The 23,341-nt window shown below is 39.5% G+C and overlaps 1 protein-coding gene across 1 annotated transcript in view; it reads right to left on the reverse strand.

Moving 5' to 3' along the window:
- SLC45A3 (solute carrier family 45 member 3) overlaps window positions 1-23,341 on the reverse strand; it is an 895,193-nt gene that overhangs the window by 457,067 nt on the left and 414,785 nt on the right. The gene's annotated exons all lie outside the window — the stretch shown is intronic.

Genomic DNA, 23,341 nt, shown 5'->3' on the forward strand with positions numbered 1-23,341 from the left:
ACCTAATGCCTCATGGTAGAAGGATGACTCCTATTTGCCCAATACCATCCCAAAGACTTGCCACACTTCTGTGCCTGAGTCAAAATGCAGCTATGGTACTTACTGAGAGTCTGACGGGAATGCATGCCTCCTTGGCACATCAGCTGCATGCTACAATACCTGCTGCTTCTGCTAAATATCTGTCAAACAACAGGATGGCTGTTTCATGAGTTATCAGTATGGGCAAGCCAACACCAGACACTGACTTCCCATTCTCCCAGGTTGTGATGGCCGTCTAGTAGATTTGTAATCGATCATAGAATGTCTAGGCTGCAGTCAGGGATTTATCCATCTGTGTCACAGAGCCAGGGTCCATGTTTTAAAAATCAGCAGACATTTTGACTATGTATTCATGCATGTTAGTAGATTTGCTGCTTAAGCTGCATAAATACTAAGCAAGTGGGGAAAGGTAGTAACAAATAACAGTTACAAGCCTAGAAGTAGGTAACCAATCCAGATGAACAGAAAACTTTAGAGAGATACTATAAGGGAGAGATTCAGTGACATAGTATGTATTACATAGGGCTGGTGCACAGAGTAATGCAGGGGAAAAGACTAACCCCCCCCCCCGACACACATAAACAGTTCAGAGAAAGTTGCACAGTAGGGCCATGTGAACGTGAACTGCACAGCATGACTAGGGATGCAAATGCAATGCAAAAACTACTGCTGTGCATGATCACCATCTACTAGTGCTGTGGTATATCACAAAAGTGCACTAGCAGTGGTTTGCTGCATTGCTATGAAAGCACAGCTTGTGACCCACCTGAGGCACCCCAGGCAACAAATATGCATATACCATCTGTTATGCCGTTTGTATACAGCTGCCACTGTCATGAGCATCCTCGACTGTTCCCTAGACATCAGTAGGCTGTACCGACAGAGCAGACTTATGATTATCAGTACAGAGTAATACACACACATAACACAACAGGACTGAGCACTTTGTGAGATGCTGAATGAGGCATCTGTCACTACTGCAGTTATGATAACTTCTATACTACAATTAGCACAAAGGAGAATCTCTGAATCCTGGCCTTTGTCCTCTCTGAATCCCTCTTAAGCACATAGGATGCATGAGAACTGGCTCATACTGTACACTGGAGCCAATATTGTTTTAATTCAGACACTTAACTGTGGTGTCACTTTGGTTACGCTTTATGTTGCACATATAATAAGACAATTCAGAAAGAATGCCTGGGTTATTCCTAAAACCAAATTCAGAAGTGATAGTTTATTGAAAGTTTGAGATTTTCTGGAAAAGATAAAGAAACCCGTCTGGGGAAAAAATGTATTTATGGCCAGGACACCCTGGCCTTCTTAGGCCTGAAATAAAGATTTTGAGTTTTACTTGGCATCCTTATAATCTCTCTTGGTGCTTGTATTTTTTTCGTTATGATTGTGATAGTTAATTGTGCATGCTTCCTTCTGGACCAGGACTTTTGGTGCCTAGTTTTATGTGCCCCCCCCATCGAAATGTCTATATCAATTTCATTTCCAATGTCACAACATGTTGCATTTTGTGAGTTCTAAGCACCCATTTTTTCTGGTTGTACTTGGCTAGTTTTAATACCTAAGTTTGGTAATGTAGACCAAGCAGTGCATATGTTTGTAAGATGTGTTTTATAATGCACGTTCAGAGTGTGGACATTTGTCCTCTGTGTATGTGCAGATGGATGAACAGCCAGCTCCGTTAGTCCCGTTCATTCCTTAACTTTAGTTGCTCATTTTCCTACAAGCTGAATACCTAAGCCTCATGGTATTACACATTAACTACAAAATACTTTATGTATGTTGTAGGTGGGATGAGTAACCATACACACCTATAGCTATGCAGGTACATTTAAACTGAAATGAGACTTTCAAGAGAAACTGGGGAAGGGGATAATCCTCTCATTATAGCTCTGACTAACACTTAAGTATTTATCTGCACTACAGACTAGCTACTGTAAGGATGATGACTCATTTGTTGAGCTGACAGACATGAAATTCAGAGAAAGAATCACACATTTGTGAACTGCTGATTATTGCAGGTGAAATGTAAATGAATAACCTATTTCAGCCATACTGAGCATATAACAAAAAACAAATCTGTTGACAATGGGTGATTGACTGCTAAAGTACCCAGTAAGGCAGGATTGTAAAGAGTCACCCAGCAAGGCAACATTCTACTGTTAAAGGAAACTGGTTGTCAAACATGGATGATGGGGTTCATGCCAATTACTTCGTGAGATCCTAACTTACAGAAAATTAAACTTAACAAAAAGGACTTAAAATAATGTACTTTCTTTTTTTGTTTAAAACAGTAAGTCCCCCTCATAGCCAGCGTCAATCTCCCACAAAACCTGTGGCCATGGAGACTCCAGCTCACTTGCTGCTTGGAGTGGGGGTCTTGAGGAGAGCAAGAATAGCGATCAGCCATGGGTAATAGAACATGCAGGTGCCTGTCTATGACTGTTTAGAGTAACCAGCTAATTTTAAGAGTTAGAGTTATTTATTTATATATTTTTCCCAGAAGGCAAGCTGAAGGGAATGCTGTGGATTTAATATTCAAGTTGTAATCTTTGAGATCTGCTGCTTGCAAACAAAGGACCTGATTGGTTACAGCATGTTCCTGCTTTTTACTACTGTTCCTCAGCAATAAAAGGCTAATGGAGTTGGCATCTTCCTAATGCTGGCTGGAAACATTGCTAATTTCTGCTCTAGGCTATGAAACTTGATATTTCTATTATAGTGATAATTCTCTGGCTACTGAGTGGAGGCAAGTTTAAATGCCAAGTCTTTAGCAACCAAATGTATGCTTTGACAACAAGAAATCATGATAAACACTTCAGTTAATAACACCAAAGTATTGGAAGTAAGATTAAACAGCACAGAAGTATGTTGATTCCAGAATTATAGAATGGGAACAGACATGCACATGGTGGTCACAAAGCTGGTAAACTGTCTTCAGTGTCTACAGGTGTCCGTCATCCTCATGCAGCAATCTTTCAGGTCGTCTGAATGCGCAAAAAAAAACAAAGCTGACTGGTTGCAGTATTTTGTTGCCCTTCAACTTCCATTTTTTAAAGTAAGTAGATAATAAGGCCTGCATGCCCTCCCTGTTGCCACAGTGGTTTATCCTTGTGCTCCGGTCTCCTCTGACACTTCAAAGATATGCTGTAAGTAAAATCCATTCCTCCCTTCTGCCTGAAGGTGAGACTGCAGCATATGTTTGTGTTTGTGCATCTTGTCATAGAAAAGACTTGTTAAGGCAGCATTAGTGTTAGAACAGGCTTGTTGGAGATAGTATCAGTGTCTGTGCAAGTAAAAACAAAAATAGCTTCACAGATTTTTATCTGTGGACTTGCACAATAATGCTGGGCGCATACATAACTATTATATATATGTATATATATATATATATATATATATATATATATATATATATATTTATATACACACACACACACACATTTTATCTTTCTAGTGCCTTTAGTTTTAAAATTGGGCTAACTGAAATATGCTCATTCAGGCCTAGAAAGATAAAATGTGTGTGTGTGTGTGTGTGTGTGTGTGTGTGTGTGTGTGTGTGTGTGTGTGTGTGTGTGTGTGTGTGTGTGTATATGTATATATATATATGTATATATAAAATGTACATCTATATATATATTTCTCCATTATGCATTTTAACATTTTAAATTCACATGCTCAGTATTTATGTTGTGTATTTATTTATCGTAACATTTTCTACTACATCTAGTTTTTAGTATTTAATCACACATATTTATTATTTTAACACATTCAAAATATTTATTGTAAATTGTCATTTTTATGAAGCAGTGTTTTATATATATATATATAATACATATATATATATATATATATATATATATATATATATATATATATATATATAGTGTGTTTTTAGGGTGGTGTGTTCCATGAACTTTTTCAGTTTGTACAGTTTATCTGCTTTTAAAATTCAGTGACTGTAAATATTGTGCTTTTAATGACATAATTGATTAGTTTATAACTGGGTGGAACTTCCTGTTTGGACTGTAAGAAGGAAGTAACTATGTGGGGTAAATTGTCTGATGAAGTCTAGATCTTTCTGGACGAAAGCGCTCATCCTTGGATTTTTTGTCTGAAGTTAATAAAGTGGATTCTGCATTCTACAACTCTGTGGTGATTTGCAGCCTGCAATACGTTGAGTGGGTTCAATTCAGCTACTTCTTCTGGCTTTTGTGTAGATATGCAAAATGTCCATCAGACTGGGCTCCAAGGGTGCCATATATGCCAGGTATAGATCCTCTCAACAGTTTGTGGGAGACAGCATATAGAGATAGGGGTCTGAGGTAATCTTTATAGAACATATTTATTACCTGTATTCTTTTTGTGAGGAATATCCATGGATGTTCCAGCTGTTGCATGTGCCTGGTCAAGTGCATACCAAAGTGGGAGTTGTACTCCATGATGGGTGTGTACACGTATATATACGTGTGTGTGTGTGTATGTGTGTGTGTGTGTGTGTGTGTGTGTGTGTGTGTGTGTGTGTGTGTGTGTGTGTGTGTAAGTACAACAGACCAAGGACTTCCTTGAATCTGGATATCATACCCTTGTTTAGAAGTTCAGCAGCATGGAGTGATTTCCTTACAACCTTGGAAACCTGTTAATCAAAAGTCAGGCTACTGTCTACATATGACATCAAAACCCTGACTACTACATCTACTATTACGGGTGTATTGTCAATGTGATACAGTTTCCTGGGAGTAGATGACTTTCCAAAGGGTGCATTTCTTGGCAGTGATTTTTAAACTATTGTTCTGTCACCAGTTATTTGTCTATGCTAACCCTTACTGGAGGATGTTAGTGTCTTGAGAAGATTCTATGGCTGCTCCTAGTTTTTGTAATCATCAGCAAACCTGATCAGCCAAAGGCCCTTAACATTGGCCTTGACTTTGAAATGTACATGTGAAAAAAGGAAAGGACCCAGCACAGAACCCTAAGGGACTCCACTAGTGACTGATCTCTTTATGGAGTTGGACTTCTCAATCCTGACTTCTTGGGTCCTATCTGAGAGCCATTTGGCTATTCTGTGAGTTTGTTTACAGTGCCTGAGTAGTGTATTGTGTCAAATGCCTTAGCCAAATCAAGGTAGGCAGTATGCAACATCTGTCTTATCAACTGTCTTGGTGACTTCCTCAAAGAAGTCTAACAGACTGAGTAGCCATGATCTTCCTTTGACAAAACCGAACTGTGGTGGATCCTGTGTCTGTTTCCTATATCATTATTTATCATTTCCATGATAACTCTTTCCATATATTTGCATATGACACTACTTAGACTTGTATGCCTCTAGATTCTGGGATATGTTGAGGTCTGCCCTAGTACGACTGTTGCAGTTCTCCATTCATGCAGCATGAAACCAGCCTGAAGGGTATAGTTGAAAAGTGACTCCAGTGGTCTTGATAATTCATGTTATTTAGGAGCCATCCTGGAATATTCTAGGGGCCCATCAATGTGGTGGTTTTGGTCTTGGAGAGTGCGTTTTGGACCTGCTCCCTAGTGAATGTTGGGGGAGGTTTATGTTTGATAGCACTTCCTGAGGGATGGCTAGAGAGGAGAAGGGTGAATCTGAATTTGATGCCCAGCAGATTTGTTATATCTTCAAGCTCCATGTAGGTGGTTCCATTTACTACTGGTTCTGACCATTGTTGTGCACTGCCCTTGAGGTTGTGGACATAGCTAAAGGCAGGCATATGGTTGTGCTTGGTCTGGGAGCCTATTCTTATCAGAAACTTGACTGTGGTAGACTTGATTTGCCCACTGAGTGTTGTTTAGATTGAGGAGAGAATTTTCATCCTGTTGGGCACTGCATTTCCTATCTTTTGCCATGATGATCTTCCTTTTGTTGTATAACCTATTTATGCTACGATTCCACCAGGGCAGCTTTTTGTGAGCTTGTTCTGAGCTTATTTCTGTTGGGCACAGTTGCCTCAATGCTTCTATTAACACAATTGTACCAAGTTTCTGTGAGCAATTCTGCATAGGAAGCTGTATTCTCAGAATTTGGTGGGGCTTGAAATTTTGCCAAGTTATCATTTTAATAATATGAAGTTTGCCTTAGTAATTTGGGCATGGAGAAGCTCAAGTGTGGCATCATGTCTGACCAGCCCTGAAGTGAGCTTGTTTTTGAATATTGAGACACATCTGCCTTTAGTCCCTGCATGTGCAGGAGCTTGCCTAAATATGTAGAAGGCATTGGAGCCCTGCACTTCAAGGGTGCTCTCCGTGGCTTTAAATTATGTCTTGGTAACTGCACAGATATCTTCATCCTCCATTGTGAGGGCAGCTTGGAAGGAGTTGAGTTTTCTGTTAAGACTCCTGGCATTGGGCAGTAACATGTTTTAGATTCCCTTTGATTACTTTTGTCTGCTGTCAAGAGTTTCACAGCAGCTTAATATGCTGACGTGAAGTGGTGGACTTGTTTCCCAGTGGGCATTACCTATACATTAACATTCTGCTATAGAACATTCATGATCCAGTCATGATTTGATGTACAGTTTGCCTAAAATCTAGACATTTGCTGATGGACATACATTCCATGAAAAGCTGAACACACATGCCTGAGTAATGTGTGTGCAGCAGTCATTTTGAGGTTCAGTCTTTTTGGCTAAACTGACTAAGAAGCATGCAGCACATCCTCAGACTAATTCAAACAAATTAAACCATAATAATGATTTCTCCGAAGGTCCACTATTTCTTTAAAATAGCATATAGGTGCAATTACTAACTGTAGCATGTGCATGTACTGCATTTATGGTCATTGCTGAAGTGTCATACTGAAACTGTACCAAGCCGCTTGTTACATTTACAGCAAGCAGTTTTCTACAGTTTCAAGCAGCAGTTTTCTACAGTTTCAAGCAGCAGATCTATATTTTGCTCCTCAATCTATAGCAGAGGGGTCACCAAACTGGTGAACTGCATAGGGTGCTAAATAGGCTAGCTATATAGCTCTGTGAAGCAGCCCCTCCCCGACCCTCTTCAAATGCAACCTAGGTCAATGGATGGGTGACCACAAATTCGGTACTCATATCCCTCCTGGGCAGACTAAGTCAGTATTAACTACCATAGACACTTAACTCTGCAAACTTCACTCACCTAACCACAGACAACTGGGGCAACACACAATAAATATGGCTAGGCTTGTGAGGGCTCTACAGCCATTGGCCTAGTAACCTTTATGAACTTATGACCCTGTGCAAATGCATGGTGTCTTACTCTAACTACAGCCAGACTTCCTTAATGATATCCACTGAAGATGGCAGCCTACCTGGAAATATATTTTCAGTAACTTAAATGTCTTTGACCATTGCCTTGGAAACTAAACAATAGTTGATATATTTTACTGTGGCAATAGCTGAACCCCATCTTAATGCATTTATTACCTATTCATTGGCTCTTTTGCTGCTGTTTTGAGTAAATACTAATACTTCTTCATATTCCTTTCACATGTATTGATTTTATGGCTTTATTAACTGAACTCCCTTTTTAGTAAACAGTGCCATAGCTAAGGTAGGGCAAAGGGGAAGACTGCCCCTGTCACAGCTAAGGGAGGGATCAGTAGTGCGACTGAGTTGCCAATTGGGCAATAAATGGCCAAATGGTGGGCAATCTATGTTTATGTAATTCTGTGCTGCAATACACAAATTCATTTAAGCAGCTGCGGATGGTAGCTTGTAGCTGCTTAATTGATTTTTTTGGTGACTGCAGCATTCAGCTTGCATAAGCATATTTATCTGATGCCCACCCTTTGGCCATTTGTCTGTTGCTTTTGTCCAGTGTGCTTGTTGCAGGTGCTCTCTTATTAGAGTAATATATGATCACTGGCTTTTTTATTGCTGTTGCAGATCTCTGTCTGACTTCTTGATTCACATAGTTGTACTAGTTGATAGTAATGATTGTTCAGCTGCTACCCTTATTGCTCTGTTGTACTTCTGTTACTCTCCCTTTCATATACAAGTTATTTCACATATGTTTAGTGTTGTAATCCATTCCTCATTTGCTAGCTTAACTTTATTTAACCTTTCACTGTCTTGCACTCACTAAACTGAAGGCAGGTTTCTTGGATCTTGTCAGGAAACATACTACTACGTATGTTGATGTAGTTAAAAAAAAAATAGCCATGTCCTGCAAGACTTATGATAGGGCTGTTCAGTCACACACAGCTTCATGCTTATAAATCCACTACTCACATGAGTAGACCAGAATCTATGCCTATGACCACTATGTCTGCACATAGTTATAAGAAATCACCATGCTGAAAAGGTAGTATCCTGAAAACACAGAGTCTGTGGCTAAACTAGAAAACCCCAAAATATTTTAGTTACTGAGGACTCCATTGTCGAGCATATAAGACTCTATACTGGTCAGACTAGGAACAAAGTGACCATCCAGTTATTTCTCAGATGCTATGAGTAGGAACATTACCAGGGCACTCCAGGTCTTTAAGCATCAAAAATTAGCATAGAAAGCCTCAAACAGGTTGTGGTCAGCACAAGAAGCCTCAGAGGCAAAATATGTGACTTGGAAATGTTCCTTTACCCAGAGAATATGTGTTTCTGCTTAGCTACTGAAATCTGGTTTCAATTTACAGAAAGCACCCCAACCTGCTCTGGGGTTCACTGCCTTAACTCATTCCAGAGCACCAGCAGTAGAAGGAACGTATGTCTCCCAAAATGAACTCTGTGTTGATTTTAGCACACATGAAATCACTCTCGACATTGTGAGATGTGTTTTTTATGCTCTTGTTAATTATAAGTTTCTCACTCTTTCTCCAGAGATACACACAAAATACCTAAAAAGTTATTTGGTTTGGTTTCCAGCTGGAAGCATGTCTATTAGCAGACAATAACTGACAAATATCAACTGTTCTATCTATATTAAAACAGCTGTTAATGCCCAGGTCTTTCCTGATGATAGCAGCTTTGGATCCCTGGACCAAATAAGTCCTCTTTTCTACTGGAGGCCCAAACCTCCTAGCCCTTGTCTTAACTAACTCCTCTGCTCTTTGTTCAGCCTCTAAGTGTTCCCATCCCTTGTTAAACGGGAACATTTAGCCCTCAGTTTGTCTCAAGACCAGCCGAGGTGCTCTCCTCTGTGGAATTATTTCTCTGCAGTACAGACACATGCTAACTAAATTTGCAGTATTATATTTGCATTCATGGACTTCAGCAAAGCTAGCCTTTTATTTATTGGCCTTTTCTAAAAGCCAAGTGGTCCATTCGCCTGCAATCCCAGAATATTGGCAGCCTAGCCCTAATCAAGAAATTTATGATATATTAAGTCACTATACAGAGAAATCTGTTACCTTCTACCACTTACCTTGCAAAACAAAAAGACATCCAATGTCCAATCTGATAGGTAAATTAAATCAAAAAATGGTAAAAGAAAATAAGCTCCTTGCCCTCTACAAAGCTAGTCCCTTGCCAACTCGAAGAAGAAAATTTCAACAAATTAATAAGGAACTCAAGAATACTGTGGAAAATATGAAAGTTTGCTATGCATTCAAGATAGCTATATTAAAGACAACTATAAGGCCCTTTTTTCAGTTGCATGTAAAATCCACAGTAGTAGTAGTAATAATAATAATATAGTGCAGATGATCCACTAACACTCTAACAAGAGGTTGTTTACTACAATCATGCCCTGGGATTCAATAATGCCTACAGTAAGTGTACACCATTCTGAGTGAACAGACAACATAGACATAATGCGCACCTTCTTCCTCCTAATTTTGGTTTTCCCACTGATACTCTTGCAGCTTTTAAATACTGACAGCTATTCATAAAGGTTACTACAAAGTCTAGAATATTTATACACTTTCTTTCTGAGTGACTAGAAAAAAGTGATAAGAATGTTCTTGAATCCATATTGTGTACACTGAATCTAGGCTTTACTGAATCTGGCCCATGGTCTTAACCTAAATTTAAATAAAAAAAAAAACAAAAAAACAGTTTAGTCACTTTTCATAAAATACAGTGTTCCTGTATGGTATCCTAAAATGGATATCACGTTATGACTAATATTGTAATCTGGGACTTAGGAACTTAAATAGATAAAAAGCTTAACTTCTGTACAGTATTACAGAAAGGAGCTTGCCTTAAGATGGTCATTAAGACAACCAAGTTGTCCTTAAAAGAGAATGTGATAATTAAATTGTATGGATTTAAATATGTAATACAAGTTATCTGTGAGTGTACTATATCTGTGTGTCTAAGAAATGAATATATCTAGAATGCCTTGAGTTTGGTAAGCCAGCTGCAACATGGAGATGAAGCCGTTAACTGCACTTTTGCTATGTTGATGTTCTGAGTTGAACTTTAAATGCTTGTGGCTGGTACCATTATTTGCAACACAGAACAAGCTGACACAAAAGACTACAGGTGTGCATCATAACACACAATTACCTTCAATACTGTTAAAAAATACTACTCGCTCGCTCATCTCTTGGAGGGTTCCCGTCCAGATACCAGTTTGTCCCAAGTTTCCTTTACTTTGCCCTCATTTACTCCATTCTAAAATATACTGTTCAGTGTGGCTTGCAGAGCCCTGAGCAACTCCCCCAACAAGAAAGACCTCAAGTGTCTTGTAGCCAAAGAATGTCATGCTAAAAGGGTTGCTCTTACTCAACTAGACTAAAACATTCTGTCCATCATTTACTCTGAACTACAGACTCCTGTGAGGTAACCTGTGTTGACCTTCTGAGCTATGCCAAAACCTAACTAACCTTTTTTTTTTTTTTTCCATCAAAAAAGAAAATCTTGTTTAATAGCCATTCCAAAGATCTAGTGCTATGACAAGATGCCAAAAAGTTACAGTTCAGTTATAAATTCATTACCCTGTGCATCTCTCATTCATGGTAAAAGCTTCACTTAAATATTACTGTATAAACACTAGTCCATTTGTCTAACTGGAATGTATCTGTTGCTAAACACCCAGTGGTGTGAACATTGGATCTATGTAATTGTCAGTGCTGTTGTCACACCCTGACTTCATGTACAAAATGGGGGGGGGGGGTGCCATTGGGATCCTGTAATTTCATCCCAGCTTTACTGGCTACAGACTTGTAATGATGCAAAGCTAAACATTATCACATTGCGCTTTTCTTCTCCTTCTTCTTCCCTTACTCCCTTCCTTCTAGTATAACCTAAGCTGAAATTATTCTGGGTTGAATTCCTAAAGATCACCATGAGGTGTCCACAGTGTGTACATCTCCAGGTAAACTTTTTGAATTCAAGGTGTCCACAGTGTGTACATCTCCAGGTAAACTTTCTGAATTCAAAGACAGCCCTAACATAATGGTTTTGCATAAAGACATATGCAGCACTAAGGTGGGCAGTCTCCACAGCTATGCTAGATAATGAGAGAGTCCAAGGAAGAGATATACACTAATTAGCCATGTGCTCTCCTCTCCAGAACTGCCTCTGTGAAGGCAGCTATCCATTACATTAATCACAGAATATCACATGGCCGGTCCTTCCAAATCATAGTAGTAAACATGGCCAAAAGGTCATGTTCATCCATTTTGATAGAGGTCCACCATTTCATCCAGCGGGGTTACTACCCAGAATGTAGCACAGCTGGTTCCGAAAGCTTCGAGAAACGCCAACTCCTTTTGGGAAGGATGTTCAAAAGACCAGCCATCTTTCTGTCTCAGAAGTTACAGAATTTCTTCGAATGAGAAATTCTCAATGGGTGACCTAGGAGACTCCTCCCCTTCATTGAAGTCACTGTCTTCTGTTAGACTCCTGTGGGGAATCAATGTACTTCCTCTTGCACCTATGTTTCTGGGGAACTTCCTCATGGAGATGATCTGAGAAGGACCCAGAAGTGTGTGGGGAATTCTGTAAAAGGACTGTCTCAAGGCTAGAGTGGACCAGCTGCTCCAATGGGACAGAATAAGCAGACTCCTGCCCCAAAGTAGACAGTTGTGGAGGGGGGAGGACCAGAGGGGGATTAAGGATGTCCTATCCAGTCATGTGGAGAGCTGTCAATACTGCCACAGATGCAGATGCCAATGGAGAGCCCAGGCCTACCCCAGAAGAAGCCAAAGCCACCTGCCAGGGGAAATCCAAGAGGTCAGAATGAAACTGTCTAGCTCTGAGGCACCTGAGGGGAAGGGACAACTCTAAAAATATCCAAGTGAAACCACTAACCCTGGATCTGGCATGATACGGCTCTTGAGATCTTTCCAGCTCCAACAAGATCAGTGCCAGGTGGAGCAGAGAAGACAGTGGAGTCAATGAAGGCCAGGTCTTCAGATCTGACCCAGACAGTCCCAGAATTCTTGCATCCTGACTGTCCGAAGTTGGAAGAGTGGATTGGAGTAGAAGTCACTAAACATGCTTGGGCTGGTCTGAGGCTCATGGGTCCAATGGGAGACGGAGTTAGAAAAACTCCCAAATTAATTTGAGTTCTAAGAAATGTTATCCTCATCTGCTTCACACAGACTCCTAGTAAACCTGAAGGATGAGGTGGAAGATGGAGGTCTAGAACCTCTACATGTAGCTTCTTGCAGAAAAGGAGAATGAAGCCTCAAAGGAATCGACTCTGGAGAGAACTGGGATTGCTTATGGGATAGAGATGTACATGAAGACAACACTGGATCCGTAGAGGTAGATGGATCTGAAACTTTAGATATCTTCATGGGGAAAAGCCAAGGCTGGCACCAAGCAAGGACAGCTGTCAAGGGAGATCTTCCTTGACTTCAGACTTTTTTTCCTTAGTCTTATTCCCTTTCTCCCATTAAGATTTTTTCCATTGGTTTAGTTGCAGAAGTGGGAGCTCCAGATACTGAGGACGAAGGGAATAATCATTTGAGAATGACCTTGTTCTTGCATTCAACCAAGGTTCTATGGTTGAAGCTGGATCAAATCTCACACTCTACATAAAAATGAGTAGCCCCAATGTAGTAGGCACACTCTGAGTGGTCATCTGAGTTGGGCATTTTATGCCCACACAATGAATATTTAGTTCACTAGACAGTAGTCCTGCATTACCACTGAAAAGTAATTTGCACTTTAGAAAGTTACTTATCCGCGGTGGTGGTGCTGTGGTAGCGTTGTCGCCTCACAGTAAGACGCTGTCCGGTTCGATTCTCAGCTAGAGCGTCTTCTGTGTGGAGACATGCGTGAATTGGCGTACCTTCGTTGAAGGTTGTGCATCAGGGCTGGCAACTCGGCACGTAAAAATCAACTGCCAATCATTAGCAGACCGGAGTTCCGCTGTGGCGACCCCTAACCGGGAAAAGCTGAAAGACACAAAGTTTAGAAAGTTACTTAACTGAATGGATATGAATGTGGGAATGTTAAAAAAAAATGAATGGTGGTGCATATGGAAATGAACGGTGGTGCATAAGGAAATGGAATTTAAACAAAGTGAAAGTCGACACAGGGATTGCAGATGTTTCTTAACCTGATTTTGCTCCTCATGAAGGGAGTAGATGGATACACTTAATGAAGCCTATCAGTAATGGTGATCACAATGAAGCATGGCCTACAATCCTGAGGCAGCAGTGATGGTCACTATGAAGTTGACAAGGTTATATTTTGGTGGCCGAATCACAGGATGACACTTTTCCATCCATTGTACACCCTAGGGAGACTCAAAAGATCAGAGTGCTACCATTCTTAGCCTGAATCCTTCTTGTGATCAGAATGAACAGTTAGGATAGTATGGTGCTGTACATGCCAGGACTACAGAATCTAGACACATCGATATCTTCTGAATTTTGTATCCATTTCTAGAACTCAAAATGGATATGTAAGGCCAAGGGGGATGTTACCACACTGTAATACAGGGGAACACAAGAAAGAAAGAAAGAAATGCTTCAAGTACTAGAAACAAGAACATTGGTGAATAAAATGGAGGAAGACCAGGGCAGGCCCCATAATCAGGTTAAAGTCCAAGAATGCTACAGGCAGAACATCCCTTTGGTATGCTGGGGAAATGGTGACTGCTTTCATAAAGAATTATTATGTAAATAAACCCCTCTTCCCCCCACATATGTATTATGAATGTCATCACTAAATCGAGTTAGTTACCCAGAACAACACTTCTTGGAACAGCTGCATAAAATCTCTAGTCACACAATATATCCTTATTGACACTGCAGGAAACCCAGCATCAGCCACATTCAATGTGAAAGTTTTTCCCTCAAAAATACAAGGAACTCTGTATTCTTCCAGTGACTCATTCCAATAATTCTATTTTCATCATTCAGGTAATTTCAGCCACCAAAAAAAACTCATTATTGCCCTTAACAGCGACAGCAGCCAAATTCAGGTTTTCATTCTCTTTTTATCAAAAGAAATTAAACAATCTTTTTTGGTACTGCCAAATCACAGACTCTGCATATCAGAATGGATGCTGGTAAACTTACCATCTGTATGTTAACAGCTAACGGTGACTTCCATGGGGGAGGGGGAGTCAAGATTCGGAACTAAAAACCATCATGATATGCTAGGCTCCTGATTTGTTTTTCCCCACTCTGGACCACTATTTCAATGTTTATATACCTTGTTTTATACTTTTAGTTATCACAGCGTATAAACATTTTATATGATGATGGTGATGATACAGAATCAGACAACTTGTTTTCAGGCAGCTTGAAAGAGGTCAGTTTGACCAAGTCCTTTTGGACTAATTTTAATTTGGTTCATGTCTGAGTGTGTGAGGTGCCAGTTGTTCTAAGGTGGTTGTTTTATTGCTAAGTCATTCACTTTATTGTTACAGTTGAAGTTAGTGTTGATGGTTTGATGTTATGGTTAGGTTTGGAGGTTTGTTGTGTTGGGTGTCATATGAAACAGGTTGGGTCTGTGGGGTATTTTTTTGTATGTGTGGTCTGGCACAGAAATGTTATAAATGATTTTGTGCATTTCTGGTAAATGTGTATCTCTGACCTTTTGTTTTCTGATAAATTGCTCTGACTTATTGGCATTTTCTTACTTTTTGAGACCTTTTTCTATTTGCATAATGTAAACAAAGGAATTTTTGCCAAATGCATCTTCTTCTTCTTCTTTTGGCTTTTTCCCAGTTGGGGGTCACCACAGCAGATCACCTGTCCGCTCATGATTGGCAATGGGAGTTTTACAGTGTCGAGTTGCCAGCCCGGTGCCCAACCTTCCACAGAAGGCACACCCACACACACACTTGCACCTAGGGCTAATTTAGAGTGTCCAATCCACCTACAGCATGTCTTTTTGGATGTGGGAGGAAACCGGAGCACACGGAGGAAACCCACGTGACTACAGGGAGGACATGCAGACTCAACACAGAAGGCACCCCAGCCGAGAATCGAAACGGAGAACCTCTTGCTGTGAGGTGGCAATGCTAACCGCTGCACCACCATGGCCGCCCTTTTTACCAAATGCATCTAAATCTCAGTAAAGTGAAACTAATGTCTGTCTGCAATTCTCAGAGATTTAACAGAAAATCAAATATTTTTTTTTTTTGAGGGACAGGGCAGACATATGAGAAAAACTCAGGGACATTAAGAGGAATGTTTCTGAAGTGCTAATCAGAAGTCTGTGTGGTTCTTTGGCTATTTTGTCATGTATACAATTTGGAATTTGAGACAATGCTTTCAAAACTACCCCACAACATCATTTTCCATTTATACAAAACAAAATGGATACTTTATGGCAACTGCCAATACTTGGAAAACCTGTACAGTAGGGTATCTTCATGCATTCCCCTTTAATGAGTATCGGCACTTTCTGCATTATAGAAAAGAATGAAAAGCTTACCATTTCAGAACAGTGACCGCATACTTAGTTCCTATTTGTGGTAAAGATATAAAAAGGAAGCTTACAGTACTTTTTTTAAATTGAGAATGTTCTTCCTGAATCACCTCCACTTAGAAGTCCCAAGACTTGATTATCCATGTCATGGGATGTCTTGAACAACAATAATGAAAACAATTGCTTAAAACTGCTCATTCTCAAATTTCTTCTCATCCTTTTGATGAAAAAAAAAGTTGATTAAAGAAAAGTATTCCCTATCATGCTAATTATCTGTCTAAGATAGCAGATGATCATAGGGGGTTAATAGCCTGATGGCCTTAAGGCCCTTCCAAGCCTAGCCAAGAGTTTATCCCCAAAAAGAAACCTCAATCAGCACCTGTTGCCCCTGTCAATGAGGATCACAGGTGGAACCCGGGACAAATTTGTGGTTTCAAATTAAAGACGTCCACCAAACAAACTCAAATAAAAGCCAGTCAGTACGCTGAACCATAAAACAGATAATCCTTTTAATTAATGTACAGGATATTTAAATAAGCAACTATCCAATCATATTATACAAGTCAGACACACCTTTAAACATCAACCAATAAAAATTTCTAACGTGAACACACCCCCACCCAGGATCACATACCCTAATCGGCATGTCTTACTTATTGTAAAATAAAAAAACTTTTAACAGTTTAAAACTTAACATGGTATAAATATATTAAATAGTACACAATCACCTAGAAATAGCTTTTAGTTTTAATAAACATGACACTGAAACAGCTTCATTCAAACCTGACTAGCAATGTGCCACTACCAGCAGCTGCCAAGAAAGCTCCACTTTCTCAAATAGAAGTGGCCATGCTCAACCTCCATCAGACACTTCTAGAGTCTCAAGAACAATGAATTTAAAGCCATGATCCTTATAGGCATTAATATGCCTTGCAAGTGCATTGGTGATCTTTCTCACTTGGATATCTGAAAGATGTTGGACCCAACCCAGAGAAAATGTTTTCTTTGTAAATTATTTCCTTTTATGCAATATCTTGATACAGACATGCATCCAGGTAGAGTGTTTTTTTGTTTCTATTCTTCAGTTTGTAACCCTCTGTAAAGGTATATAGAAAGAACCAAGTTGCTGTTTCTAGAATACTTGTGGAATCCACTCCTTTCCAAAAAAACACTGATGAAGCCAGGGCCCTGGTGGAGTGTGCCTTAACACTGCCTGAAACTGACTTGTAGTAAGTATAATAAAAGGAAATAGCATGGGAGAACCCATGCATAGATGGTCCGCTTTACAGAGATTGTCCTTCTTTTTTTTTTCTTGCCTTCAAAAGAAAAAAAAAGATCGGCGTTTCTGAGGGTTTAAGATCTGTGAAGGTAACATTTGAGTTGTCTGTGGTCATCAATCCTTTCTCCCTTATTTTTAGGTTTAGGAAAGAACACCGGGAAATATTTCACTTGGTTCACATAAAATTGGATACTACTTTAGGCATACATGAAGGCTTAGTTCTTAAGGCAATCCTATCTTTGTGGAAAATGAGATATGGCTGACCCACCATGAAAGCCTGCTACTCCGACACAATTTTTGCAGAAGTCAAAGCAATCAACAAAGCTGTTTTCCATGTTATAAACTTCAAATCAAGAGTGAGGGTTAACTTTTACAAAGCAAAGTTAAGATCATAAGAAGGATCCATCTGCTACCTAGGTGGTCGGGTATGCAGAATTCCAAAAAACATTTTAACATGGGAATGCATTGAAGTAGGGATCCATGGGCAGACTTTCTGAAATGATTGAAAACTCAACCTTGACAGAAGAGTAAGAAAGCCCAAAAGATAACATCTGACACAAATATTGCAGAACCAGAGAAATACTAACCTTGAGATGTTCAGATTTGGGATGAGTGTATAAAAATGTAACTTAAAAGACTGAGGAACTTTATACAATCTATCTGCCTTTTTAGGGGCAGCAGGCAGACTATCAGGAAAATTGTAGGAAGTGACACACACACACACACACACACATATATATATATATATATATATATATATATATATATATATATATACACATACACACACACACTGTCCAATGCTGACAGCATTGGATGAATGGGTGTACATTCTGGAAATTCATTTTGTAACAGCATATAATATTTTCTGAGGGAATGAGAAACCTCTAGTTCTTCCACTGAAAGCCCTAGCACATTCTGTAAGTAGTCTCAGAGTAAGAGAAAACCTCACAGGGAGAGTTTGATACTGTACTCTCTTCTGAATCATAATAAGAAGTCTGAGGAGAAAACCCTACATCTTACTCCTCATGTTCTGTCTGGATTCAGAATCTTGAATCTCTTCAGAAAAAGAGGCATTCCTTTTTCTTTTACCAGAAACCACCTTATAAAAACGATCAGTAGGTTGAATTAGTCCCTGCACCAGATCTAGTAAGCTGCCTCTGTCAAGAAAAAATGTGAGCAGGAGCAGATACATGATTAGGTTTGTTTCTTTTTGACAGGAAAAATGGGGGCCAGCAGGGTTGCTAATGGCAGTTGAACACAACATTATGACTAAATAGGGATGATGTCCCTGCTACCTCTCATAGGACTGACAAGAGTGACTCTCCCACTTGCTCACTGTGGGGCTCACAACAGACACAGAGGACATGGCTAACCCCCCCCCAATCCATGATAGTCGTAGATGCCACTTAACATTGATCTGGGGTAAAAGATAGGTGGTCTGAGGAACCAGCTCTGGTCAAAGCAGAATGACTCTCCTTTGACTGAGGCAAATAGCTAGCCCACTGTGATAGCAAAGGCTGTTTGCTTACATTTTCTTTTACTGAATGGAAGAGGGGCCAGCTGAGGGGCCAGTAGTTTGTTCCATGGTCAAGCCAAAAATGGTGCCTCTTTCCCATGGAAAAGAAGCAGCACAGGCTGGTAGAAATATAAAGTCACTTTTCCCAACAAAGACAGGTAAAATGCAGTTTAATACTTTTTCCAAGCCCCAAAAGGAAAATCAACAGTTCCTCTACAGAATGTTTTCCAACTACTTTTAAACTGACAGCAAAAACTGCGCTCCCATTTTAAAAGTACATTTAAGTCTCGTCCATTAAAACACAAGCTCCTTGTTTTAAAACAACTTTCCTAACCTGTAAAGTAATATTAAACAAGAAATATTTCAATGTGGAAGGTCTCTTTTCCCAAAGAGAACTTATCTCCCCAGCAGTGGAACAGTACAAGCAGACAGTCTATCCTTGAAAGCCCATAGAGGAGTGCTCTCTTCGGTGGTAGGAAAGCTCTGAAGGGCTTGGCTCAAACTGCCAAAATATTTGAGCATGTGGAAGGTGACCTAAAGCTTTGGAAGCTGGGCAGCTGTTATATCCTTGGCAGGATATAACCCATATGGCTTAGGCTACTGCATTAGTGATCAATATGAAGGACATCCACTGTTTTCTTGGCCAGAAGGGAGCCACAACAAAGATTTTAGACAGTTCCTCTGAATCTTCAGAATGACCATGGATATCTGTGGAAAGGGTGGAAAGGCATACAGGAACATTCCTATCCAAGGAAATGAAAATGCATCTGTTTTGCAGAGCTATTTGCAAGGAATCCAGGAGTAGAATTTTGCAGTTTGTGATGAATAGAAGCAAACAGATCTACTTGGTGTTCCCTACAGCTGGATCAAATCGTGAAAGGCTCCCTGATTCAATTTCCATTTGTGAGGGTCTGTCCTGGTCCTGCTCAGCTTTTTTGTAACAATATTTTGATCTGACAGTATGCAAAATGCCAGTAGAGTGAAATTGTGCTGAATATCCCAGTCTGCACAGGGGGGTAATATCTGGATTACACATGTTTATGTGCCACATTAATGTGATTTTGTCTACAATCACATTGTCCAGTGGACCATAGATGACTGAGAGTTGAGAGCATTTATGATTGCCAACCTCTCTATGTTTATGTTTTGGTCTATTCTTTTTGTTCCAAAGACCCTGCACTTTTACTGTAATAGATACCTCTCCCCAACCATAGTCTGAGACATCTGTAATTACAAGCTGTGCCGGAGATGGAAGTGAAAATGGGGGATCCTAGTATCCTGAAAAATATCTTTGCTAAAATCTTGAGCTGGGAGAAAAACCTCAGGAACAGATCTAGATATAGATCTACTTTTTCCAGTTGAATAAAAGCTCTTTAAACAGAGGTATCTAGGGTAACCCTCAGGAAAACAATCCTGTGAGATGGAGTCAAAAGAAGACTTTTGACTGTTCTCCGGAAACCCCAGACTGCAAAGAAGATCTCTGGCCCAAGTGAAATTCCTGAAACTTTGTGGGGAAAAAACACTGCAAACACAAGCAAGTAGTCTAAAATAAGAGAAAATGTGAATACCTTGCAGTCTGCAATAGGCTATTACTATGCCTAGATACTTTGTGAATACTCATGCAGCAGCGGCTACCAAAAAATGTAATGCAGAGAATTAAAATTATAATCCACCAAAAAAAATAAATAAATAATAATTTGACAACTGAGACTACAGGCATGTGATAAGTATCCTTTAAAAGCAGTTACCTATATGTTGCCAAAGACAGAAATAGAGAACCATATTTTTGAGGAAGATTTAAAGGCTTGTCTGGTTGGAAAGGTGGGGGGGGGGGTGTTACTCCCTGCAGACAGTTATTCAGACTGTTTGGACTGTCTTTGTTTCTGGGGTTTCCTTTTTTCCCCACTTGCCATTGCTTTTTTCTGAATGTCTGTCTATTGCCAGAGGCTTCATGTGTCTGCTTAGTTTTTTCCCTTTTTTTTTTTTTACAAAAGGGAATTGAGACCGTTGTAAAACATTTAACAAAAATGAATTAACCCCCTGAATCAGCTTTCCTTTTTCATCACATTTTTTTCCAAGACCTCAGCAGCAGATGGTTCAAAAACAACCACTTTATCTAAAGGAGAATTCAGAATTTCAGCTTTAACATCAGGTTTATTTCGCACATACAACTAAGGCAAACCTCCTTATAACAGCTCTAGTAGGAGCTGTTCTGGACTAGCCACTGGCTGAATCATAAGCACACTTTACAAGGTTGTTTGGTCACTTGAGACACAGAAGCAATACAAGTATTCATAGATGTTTCCTCAGAAGAGGGAAACGTGGTCCTAACATTCCTCATATTCTCAAACAATGCAAGCAAAATATGACCTTGACAAGATTTCTAAAAATGTGTGGCAGAAGTATACATCTTTTTCCCACATCTAGCAAAGACTTTTCTGCTCTTATTAAAGGGTGAGGGATTAGCAGTTACCAAATGTTTAGTAGCTGCAGGACTTACCAAGGAAATCCCTGTAGCATCATATATGGGATTAGAAAACAAACAACTGCAAGACTGAGGAACTTGCATACAATCTATCTACTTCTTAAGGATAGCAGGCTAGCTCTTGGGCAAGTTACAGGCTGTAATAAAAACATCCTACAAATCTGAAGTATATTAGGAACAGTAATGGGTTCAGGAAATCCCAGTTTTAACAAATAATAATACTTTTTCAGGGATACTGGGATATCATTATTTTGTCATTGAAACAACTGGTTCATTCAGGAATGGTTTTAGAAAGAAAATTATTCAAAGGGATTATCAGAAGAGATACTTTCCTCATAATGTCTCCTGAGGAGAGAAAGCAGAAGTTGTTCTCTCAATATCATTTACCTCTTTATTATACTGGGAAAATTCAGATTCTTTTACCAGTAAAAACAGGATGAGAAGGCTCAACAGTCTGAACCTGAGCCTAGTAAATTATTTCTGTCTAAAGTAACTGAGAATAGGGAAGATAAATAACTTTCTGCTTCTTTTTAACAGGAATTTCCATAGAAGCAGACCACTCCTGTTGAGCATATCATCCTTTGGGACAAACATTTCAGTCCATCCATACATTCCCTGCTCCTTCATCCTAGACCAGCAAGTGGTTCTTCCTTGCCTGCCAAAGGTACTATACCAAACGCAGAGGATGTGTCCATGGTGGATGAAAGGACTACATAAGAGGGGGCCCAAAGTAGAAAATTAATGGTCTGAAATACCAAAAATGGCCACGGCACAGTCACTCATCTGTGAATGAGGCAAACTTGTAGCCTAATGATGGAGCACAGGCAGTCTGAAAATCATCTTTTTGTGGCTGGAGGAAGGAAGAACCAAGGAAACAGTAAACTGTGCATGGTGAAGCCAAAAAATGAAGCCTGAAGCCCAATTAGGACAGACAGCAGTAGTCAGTAGGTAAGGAACAAAAGAAAATATTTTCCATCAAAAAACACCTTGAAATGCATAACATACACTTAGCTTAGTCCCTATTATGCAAAACTTTTAAAAACGGGCAAAAGTGTTTTTTTACACAAAAGTAAACATCACACTTCACTGTAAAAAGTGACCTGAAAGTTACATGACAGACCAGTAAAAAACTTTTTCTTAGCTTCAAATAAATAATTTTGCAGAAATAAGTCAGTTTCTGTCCAAAGTTGAAAATGTGGAATTTTGTTCCCCCAAAAGGAACTTGCCTACCATTTATCCTTGAAAGCCGACAAGAAGAGTGCCCTTTAGCAGCAGGAAAGTTTTGAAAGGCTTGCTGTCTAAACTATTTTTGTTCATCTCTGCATAAGCTATTAACGGTTTGGGTTGCATACAAGTCCTTAAGGTCTGTAAGTTGAGTCTATTATATCCCATGCAGGATATACTCCATACTTTACTATAGCAGTGATCAAATGACGAGCACCATTTAGTTTTCTACGGACATTTGATATTTGAGCACATGTGATCAGACCATAAGTTGTGACCATAATTTTTGAGCCCCTACTAAAATTTATTAAACCTAGAGCATCTAAACCTTGGCAGTATGGGTTAAATACATTAATTCAGCAAACAAAAGAAAAGTGTTTCAGGTAATTCAGAAGGCGCTAGTACTAGTGTGCAGAAGAGCCACCATATAAGGTATGGCATATGATTAGGTTTCCTGAATTTGCTTGGCAGCCTGTTGTGGAAGGGTGGGACACCACAGTATTTAAGCATAACTGCAATTTTAACAGGGTATCTGTACCATGGTAAGCCTGTGGAAGGACATGCACAAGGCCATCATTAATGTCACTATACATGGCAGGAAAATAGTGACGCAGGACATTTCATAAAAGGCCTCTAGCCGTAATTTGTTCAGGGCCACTTGTCTATCTCTCATTGCTTTGACAAGGAGCAAATATGAGTAAATGGGCATAAGTATGGTGATTTTGGCAGTGACTAAGTTCGGTCTTTCTTTCTTTATTTATTTACTTTTTTACTTACCTTTTTATTTACTTATTTATTTATTAACATTTGTTTACTGGGAAAGTCCAACTGGTTCTTAAGAGCCCATTTTCAGCAGGGGCCTGGGGAGAAAAGCTCCATTTAACACAGCAAAAAAAAAATTCAAAGACATTACATAAATAGCAGTTGAAAATTAAACATTGCAAACATAATCAACAATATTGTAAGGCGCAGAGATATAATAAAAATATATTACAAAGAGAACAATGAGG

This window comes from Protopterus annectens, chromosome 7.part0, assembly GCF_019279795.1.
Source record: "Protopterus annectens isolate FY-2018-M chromosome 7.part0, PAN1.0, whole genome shotgun sequence".
In the NCBI taxonomy this organism is placed as follows: Eukaryota; Metazoa; Chordata; order Ceratodontiformes; family Protopteridae; genus Protopterus; species Protopterus annectens.